Raw genomic sequence first — 9555 nt, 5'->3', positions numbered from 1 at the left:
ACTGTAGATGCCACACCTGGTTCAAGATCACTTCTTTTCATGAGGTCTTTGCTGGCTTCCCCATTAAAACTTCACCTCTTCACCCCAACCCTTTATGCCCTGCCTTCCTTGCTTTACTTTGTCTCCTTTTTTACCCCATTGCTTTCTAACATGCTTCATATTTTACTTATTTATCTTATTTATCACCTTGGACTATACCATTTAATTCCCATGAGCTTATATCTTCTCATCCCGGGCTTGAGGCCCAGGTGTTCAATAAATACTCATGGAGAAACATGAATGAATGGATCTTGTGTGATCCTCACTATGTGCTCCACTCCTCTAGGTGAAGAAACCAGAAGGAAGCACTCACATTTGTGTGATTCTGGTTACATGAGGTGTCCAGCACAGACAAATCATTGGCTTCAGAATGTAGATTAATGGAGGCCAGAAGCCTCCACTTCTGGAGCCCTGGGAGGGAAGAGATGGGTAGTGACAGCTTAATGAGTACGGGTTTTCATTTTGGGCAATAAATTTTGGAATTAAATAGTAGTAATCACAGCACAGTATTGTGACTGAACTGCACTCCCCTGAAATATACACATTAAAATTTTAATTTCATGTTACCTGAATTTTACTTCAATAAAAAGAAAAACAAGCAAACCTGGTGGTTCATGCCTGTCCCAGCTCTCAGGAAGTGAAAGAAGAAGGATGAGAGGTTAGAGCCCAGTCCAGGCTAATTGAGACTCTGTGAAAAAGGAAGGAAGGAAGGGAGGGAGGGAGGGAGGGAGGGAGGGAGGGTGTTAATGGAATGGTGAGATGCGGTTATGCCAACACTTTGCCATCATAGATTCCTCACCTAGGTCACAGCAGGACAGCCTGAGAACCATATTTTTGTTTGTTTGTTGGCAGTGCCAGGATTTGAACTCAGGGTCTCACACTTGCCAGACAGGTGCTCTACCTCTTGAGACACCCCTAAACGTTAAAAGTCCATGTCATCCCAGCTACCCAGGAGGCAGAGGGAGAAGGATCCATTGAGCCCCAGGGATTCAACACAAGCCTGGGCAACACAATAAGACCATGTATCAAACAGAAATTCCTTTTTATTTAAAAGGCAGGGAGATAGATAGACAGAAAGAAATAACATGATTGTATTAGTAGGTCTGTCTGAGGAGACTATGGTGATGTGGGAGAAGAAAAGAGAATGCTAGAGAGTGAAAAATTTTAGAACAATGTGGCCTGGGGATGTAGCTCAGTGGTTAAGTGTTTGCCTAGCAGGCACAAGGCCCTGCGTTCGAACTCCAGTACCATAAAAATAAATAAATAAATAAATAAATAAATAAATAAATAAATAAATAAAAATAAAGCAATGCACCTGTGTATGAAGATAGTATAATAGGGGAACAGGGCAACAAGAAAGAGTAATAGAGGGGGTCAATCTAATTGAAGCACAATATATAAATGTGTGAAACACCAACGTGAAACCCTCTTGAACAATCAATATACACTTAAAAACATGAAGGACAGGAAGGTAAAATAGATCCTACCTGTGGGGGGAGGGCAAATATGGTAGAAGTATTTCGTATTGTGTATGAAAATGAAACAATGAAACCTGTTGAAATTGTTCTAAGAAGGGAGGGGGGATGAGGGAAAGTGATGAAGGGGGTGACTCTAACTAAGATACATTGTAAGCACATACGTAATGTCACAATGTATCCCCCTGTGCAACTAGTGCCCTTCTCATTTACACCACAACTCAACCACCCTGTTAGTTCCTACAGGGACCAGGCATTGTCTGCTGGGGACCCCCTGCCAGCACCCTGGAACCAATCAGGCTACTAGAATTTGTCATGCAAAAGCTCCATGGTCATCCTCAAAAGATTTTCTTCCAAATATACACCCTATGACAGCTTCCTCTTCCTCCCTGAGCTTTTTCTGTGGCTGAGTTTAAGAGCGAGGGCTTTGAGCCAGGCCCTGTGCGTTCTCATCTTCTGATTCTATCACCCTAAGCTGGTGGTTCTCAATCAGCACTAATTTGCCCCCAGGGACATTTGGTACCATCTGGAGACAATTTTGATTTTTACAACTGAGGGCTACTCCTGCCAACTACGGGGAAAGGCGGAGGATGCTAACTGTCCAACCATGCCCAGCACAGCCCCCACCAAAAATTATTCAGCCCCAAGTGGCAAGAGTGTCACAGTGGGAAACGGTGCCTTAGACCAGTTACTAAATGTTCTGGGCCTCAGTTTCCCTATTTGTAAAATTGTGACACTAGTACTGAGCTGACTCAGAGAATTAAATGAAATGGTGACCAAAGGGTTCATAGCACAGTGCTGGGGTTTTTGTTGTTGTTTTGGTTTTGGTTTGTTTGTTTGTGGTACTGGGGCTTGAACTCAGGTCCTACACCTTGAGCCACTCCAACAGCCCTTTTTTGTGATGGGTTTTTTTGAGATACAGTCTTATAAACTATTTGTCCAGGCTGGCTTGGAACTGCAATCCTCCTGATCTCTACCTCCTGAGTAGCTAGGATTACAGGTGGGAGCCACATGAGCCTGGCAAGTGCTGGGTTTAAAAAAAAAAAAAGTATTATATTAAGCCTGTGTCTGATTATATCAATTTTTACACAGTCTAATAAGTGAGTTATTCTGCTCACACTCAATGCCTGACTGCACCTTTTCCCACCAGCTGCAAGAAAGAGGAGTACGCTGGTCCCCAGGCTCAAAATGCTTGCTCCAATCAGCTTGCTTGATTTAGCAAATAAAAACACAGGGTTTTCAGTTAATTTGAATTTTAGTAAACAACAAACAATTTTTAGCACCAGAATGCCCCACACAGTACTTGAGGCACACTCATATATTTTTAGAAATGTACTTATTTTTTGTGAAGTAAAATTTAACCATACAGTAAAATTTGTTCTGCATTTTTTCAGATGATCCCACACTTAGTAGGACACCTGTCCTGTGATTGTTAAGAGTCTTCACACTCAAAGGACATCATTTTGCATAAGTTAAAGATTGAAACCATCTCTTTCTCTCTCTAGAGGAACTGAAAGGACAATGTTACAGCTTCTAAATTTACAAATAGATCTCATTTCACAAAACAAGCTCCAGAGGGTGGTGGAGTGACTCAAGTGTAAGAGTGCCTGCCTAGCAAGCACAAGGCTCAGAGTTCAAACTCCATAATGCCAATAAAAATAAACAAATAAAATTTTTAAATGAGCTCCTGAAGCTTAAATACAGAGGTTTCTCAGAGGTCCACAGTTTCAGGGACCTCTGCAAAGATTGGTGTCTGGCATGGTCGGGGGGGAACCAGAACTTGGGAGTCATGACTGACACAGGCTAGGGATCCTCTTTTGTAAAATGATGTGAGGCCCACCTTGAAAGGTTGTAGGGCCCATGTCTAAAGTGCCTGGCATATAACAGGTGTTGGACAGTGATGTCAACTACATATCATCACATCTGGTAGGTGATGGAGCTTGATACATGCAAGGTCAACAGATGAATGCTGTCCAGCACAAGCCAGAAGGTGACACATAGGCCACCATTCAGGTTGAGAGCCACCACCCCTTTGCTTGGGTGCTGAATCGGCACCCTCTGAGGGCTTTGAAAGCCAAACATTTGCAAGAACAACCCCAGAACTTTGGAATCAGACAAATGTCCAGGTGTGTGGACATTTACCAAAATGCTCAGTAGGTCTAACATGATACCAGAAACATATGAACCACAGATCCAGATCTTGGAGGAGGACTCCTTCAAGAACCCTCTTTTCCCCTGTTCACCAGAGGGTCTCAAACTTGAGTGAGTATCAGATCACAATCCCCTGAGAGCTTCTTCAAATGGATTGCTAGGCTCTACCCAAATCAGAGTTTCTGATTTGGCAGGCAGGATGGGGCCTGAGAATTTGCATGTCTAATGAGTTCCCCAGAGGATGCTGCTTCTGTCTGGGGACAATTTGAACAGTACTGTAACAATCAGGACCTTTTTTCTTTTCTTTTCGGTTTTTTTTTTTTTTTTTTTTTTTTTTTTTTTTTTTGAGACAGGGTCTTGCTATGTAGCCTAGGCTTCTTCAAACTCAAGATCCTCCTTCTCAGCCTTCCAAACACCAGGATTCCAGTCATGCACCCCCACACCTGGCTTCTAGTATATTTTAGCTGCCAGAGTGCTTTTAAATACTTATGGCTGGACCCTAGATAATTATTTATTAATTTATTTATATATAATTGGATTTAAATATTCCAGGGCAGGAGCTGAGCTCCTTATAATGTTAACATATTTGGGGTAGGAATTTTTGCTCTCCCTTAGTAAAATCTGTTCTCACTCTGAAGTGTGCCCTGGGAACAGCAGTACTCATCCCAGGCTGTTGGAACCAGAGCCTGCATTTTAAACAGCACCTCCCCTCCCCCTGCAGGCTGGGTTTTCTTATTTGTTTGTACTGGGGCTTGAACTCAGGACCTCATGCTTGCTAGGCAGGCACTCTGCCACTTGAGCCACTCTGCCAGGCCTGTTTTGTGTTGGGTATTTTTGAGATAGGGTCTCACAAATTATTTGCCCAGGCTGACATTGAACCTCTGTCCTTTTGATCTCTGCCTCCTGAATAGCTAGGATTACAGGTGTGAGCCACTGGCGCCCAGTGGCTGGGTTTCAATCTAAATGCTGTTTCATCAGAGAGGGCCTGTAGCACCTTCGGTGGGCTAGATCTCGGGAACTCTCAGATTGGAGAGAGAAGCAGAGGCTGTACTCCTCCTTTCTCCCCCAGTTAACAAGTAGCAGTTTGCAAAGCCTGCATCAGTCAGATGCCCTAATTTGAGTAATTATAGAAGCTGGATGTAAAGTTGGCAACAAATGAACATCCACAAGTAGCAAGGACCCTCGGCAGTGAATTCCCACAACTTAGGAGAAAAGGGCTCCAGACCAGAACAGACATTTAGGTTTAGCCTTGTCCAGGACAGGGTTGTTGCAAGTACTCACAGGTGTGGGCGTCATTCACCGCTCCAAGAACTGTAAGGTACCAGGGCTAGGAGGACCCTAACTGTACAAGATGATCAAGATTCTGGGCTCCAAGCAGAAAAGCCAAACAGGATTGTTTTGGCAAAAGCATTTAAAATGGATTTATATCAAACATTTGTCAAGAGTGAGGGGAATAAGCCTCCCACATCATATTGGTGAGAGTTAACTGATGCCAAAGTTTAGGAAGGTAACTTGGAAAAATCCCTCAGGACTTTAAATATGTGTATACTATGGGCTGCACTCCCAGAAGTTGTAAGGTATCCTGCAGAGGCATTAGAGGACAGGTTTAAAGACACATACACAAAAGGCATGGTAGTTTGTACCTATAATCCTAGTTACTAAGGAGGTAGAGATAAGAATGATTGAAGTTTGAAGCCAGACTGGGAAAAATGTTATGGAGACCCCATGTCAAATAATGAATCAGGTGTGTTAATATATGCCTGTGATCCTAGCTATGTGGGAAGATATAGGTAGGAGGATCAGGCCTGAAGCTGGCCCTCAGCAAAAAACACAAGACCTTACCTAAAAAATACCTAAAGTGGACTGGAGGTGTGGCTCAAGTGGTAGAGTGCCTGCTTTGTAAGTGAAGCCCTGAGTTCAAACCGCAGTCCCACCAAAAAAAAAAAAAAAAAATCTCAAAAAAATAAAGCAAAAAGGACTAGAGGTGTAGCTCAAGTGATAGAGCATCTCCTTAGCAAGCATAATGCCCTGAGTTCAAACCCCAGGAGTACAAAAAAAGACACACAAGGATATACTTTAAAGTATTGTTTCTAAAAATCTAAAAATAGAAATAAGCTATAGATCTACCAAGTACTGGTGGCTCAAGCCTTTAATCCTAGCTACTCAGGAGGCTGAGATCAGGAGGATTGAGGTTTGAAGCCAGCTCCAGGCAATTTATGAAGCCCTATCTCAAAAAAACCCATCACAAAAAGGGCTGGCAGTATGAGTCAAGTGGTAAGAGTGTTTGTGTAGCAAATATGAGGCTCTGAGTTCAAACCCCATGCATAGGACTGGAGGTATGGCTCAAGATAGAGTGCCTGCTTTGCAAGCATGAAGCCCTGAGTTCAAGCCCCAGTCCCATCAAAAAAAAAAAAAAAGGAATGCATAAATTTCTACCATTGAGAGGTCTGTTATTTTGAAAATGAGAACTGTATATGCTGTGTACATGTAATATAAATTTGTTTTTCAAAAAATTCCATGCCCATATATGTATATATATATTTATGAATATGCATATATGTTTAGGAATAAGCATGAAAAATCTGCAAATATACCCACCTATCTGTATAGTGGCTGTTGTGGTTTAGCTATGACACATCACACAGAAGGCTCATATGTTGAAGGCTTTGTCCCCAGATGGTGATCCAATCATTGAGAAGTAATTGGCTAATGAGCGCTCTGATCTAATCAATAGATTAATCACTGATGGACTCATAATTTGATGGCAATGTTGGGAGACAATGGAAACTTTCAGAAATGAGGCCTAGTTGGAGAGAGCAGACCACCAGGAGCATGTCCGTATGGTCTATTGTGCCCAGGCCCTTCTCTGTCTCACTCTGCTTCTGATTCCTGGGGGCCTTAAAGTGAGCAGCCTGTGCCACCCCTTCCCACTGCCATGATGTTCTGCCTGGCCTAGGGCCCAAAGCAGAGCTCCAATCAACCTTGGACTCAAGGCCTTGAAATCATGAGCCAAAATGAATTCTTTCTCCCATAAGTTATTTTCTGAGGTATTCTGTCACAGGACCAGTCTGACAGTCTGACACAGACTGTTTTGGGAAGTTAGGAAGTGAGACTGTTGCTGGAAGTGGGCTTCATGTTTTCTGTATACCTGTCTATAATTTTTAATTTAACAATTGTACTACTTTTATTAGTTAAGAATATTTCAAACAGGTAAAAATGATTTCTTAAGAATAATTTCCTCTGGGTGTGTTTCCTTACATCATCCTATTTAGTTATATGTTTCAGACTCATTAATTAAACATAGCACAATATACTCCAATGTTTAAGTTTGGCTTTTTTTCCCTTGGCAGTACTAGAGTTTGAACTCAGAGCCTTTCACTTGCTAGGCAGATTGCTCTTCCAAGTGAGCCACACCTCCAGCCCTTTGGGCTTTAGATTATTTTTCAGATAAGGGTCCCACTTTTTGTCTGGGTTGGTCTTGAACCAAGATCCTACTGATCTAGCCTTCTAAGTAGCTGTGATTACAGGTGTGAGCCACCACACCCAGCTAGTTTGACTTTTCTTGTATAAAACCTGAGCCAATCTGGACCACTTGTAATTAAATCCAAGTGATTGTGATTGGCTTTTGGGTTTCCTAAAATGTTATTAATTTTAATTTAGTACCAGGCCCTTGAAATTTCATTTATGTCTTTTCGCACCTGCTCTTTAAAATTGCCTTTTATTAGTCATGCACTTAGGGGGTAGGTGTGTGGCTCAAATGGTACAGCATCTTCCTAGCAAGCATGGGGCCCTGAATTCAAACCCCAGTACCACAAAAAAAAAACATGCAGTTAACCCAAACCCCAGACTTCTTTTTAATAAATTGCTGCAGAATCAAATCACCTGCCATTTGTACCCCATCCATTACTTTTGTAAATAGGTAAAAATAGGTGTTTACATTTACTTTTGTTAAATTTCATCTTGTAGATTTCAGTACAACATTCCAGCCTGTTAACAAAATTTTGATCTTCTTTTGCGTTGCACTCCATACTCCTGTAAGTTTTATATAATCTAAAAATTTAACCACTACAAAGATCATAAAATTATAGACAATAGACACCAAGAAGTTTTTAATATAGTGGTCTTTTTAGCTGAAAATAACTGAAAAAAGGGCTGGTGGAGTGGCTCAAGTGGTAACAATGCCTGCTTAGCAAGCCTGAGGCCCTGAGTTCAAACCCCAGTGCTGCCAAAAATAAAATAAAATAGGAGAACGAGGTGGTGGCTGTGGTGGTGGCTAACTGCGTGATTTTGACACAGGCAGGCCACAGACAACTTTCAAAAACTGTGCTCATTGGCCAGGTTGGACTGGAGGTAAGGCTCAAGAGGTAGAGCACCAGCTTTGCACGTGCGAAGCTGTGAGTTCAAACCCCAGCCCTACTAAAAAAAAAAAAAAAAAAAATCAAGCAACTGCACAAACTAGCTTTTGGTGCTGATAGCCCTCCCGTAATCATGGTTAACGTTCCTAAAACCCACCAGACTTTCTGTAAAAGTGCAGCAAGTACCAGCCTCACAAAGTGACACAGTACAAGAAGGGCACTTCTTGTGTAAGTCCAGAGAAAACAGCGTTATGACAGGAAGCAGAGTGGCTATGGTGGGCAGACTAAGCCCATTTTCCAGAAAAAAGCTAAAACTACAAAAAGAATAGTGCTGAGGCTTGAGCGTGTTGAGCCCAACTGCAGATCTAAGAGAATGCTGGCTACTGAGAGATGCAAGCGTTTTGAACTGGAAGGAGATGAGGACAAAGGGACAAGTGATCCAGTTCTAAGCTTCATTTTTTTGCTTTTTTTATGAAGAAAATAAAATCATGAGGTCAATTAAAAAAAGAAAAGAAAAGAAACCTTAAACTTAAACCAAAGGAAATTTGTCAGATGGAGACAGAGATGTCTCACTGACCTGAAGACAGGAGTGACACCTGAGAGAAGCAAGGCAGGAAACATGCTTTCTCCCTGCCTTATCTCTGCCTCTTTATGCTCTGTCTCTCCCCCAGCTAAAACTCTACCTCCGGGGCCTAGGCCCCTTCCTGACCACAATCCCGTGTGCAGTACCTCTCAACTCCACCCCCCATTTGCCCTGAGAACCACCCCAGATACTGAGAGTTCACACCTTCCCTCTGGCCACAGTTTCAGTTTCCAGAGGCAGTACTCTGAGTGGGTTAGGTCTCTACCCTGATCCAACCAAATGTGGCCAAGGAGGCAAGTTCAGACAGAACAGACATGGCTTCCCAGAGCCATCCAGCACAATTCACAGAAAGAGAAGTATGATATTGATAACCACCTAAGGAGTACCTGCCCCAAATTTGTCTACTTAGAAATATCAGTGGACATCAACTCTACATCTGACATATTGCAAATCAGGCCAACCTAAGTTCTAAGTAAAGGCAAGGCTTTAGAAGTAAAAAAAAGAGGGGCTAATTTAGTGGGTAAGTACCTTAGATTTTAAGTCAAAACTAGAGGTTGAATGCTAAATCTGCCACAAACTAGTTATTTTAACCTCAGGAAAGTTAGTTTCTCATCTCTAATGTGGCAAAAAGTATAGCTAGTGCCATTGGGTAGCTGTAAATATTAAATGACAAAATATATGTGTCTACCCAGCTCATAGCAAGACTTGATAAGGGCAAGTATTGTTAGTGTCATTGAATCACTGTTAGAGTTACCATGAAAAAGTAAATCTGTAATGGTGTCTTAGGAGGCGGTGGACTTAGCATGACATGTATATTTCAACCATAGCTTTATTTATTTGCATGTATGGGGGAGATATAGGAAACTATAGAGTACCTATAGGATGTATCAGACAGTCTATGACTTGATAATAGCATATATAAGATAATAAATGTAATAGGATAAGATAATAA

Source organism: Castor canadensis, chromosome 3 (genome assembly GCF_047511655.1).
Source record: "Castor canadensis chromosome 3, mCasCan1.hap1v2, whole genome shotgun sequence".
Taxonomy (NCBI): domain Eukaryota; kingdom Metazoa; phylum Chordata; class Mammalia; order Rodentia; family Castoridae; genus Castor; species Castor canadensis.
This window is presented reverse-complemented; position numbering follows the sequence as displayed.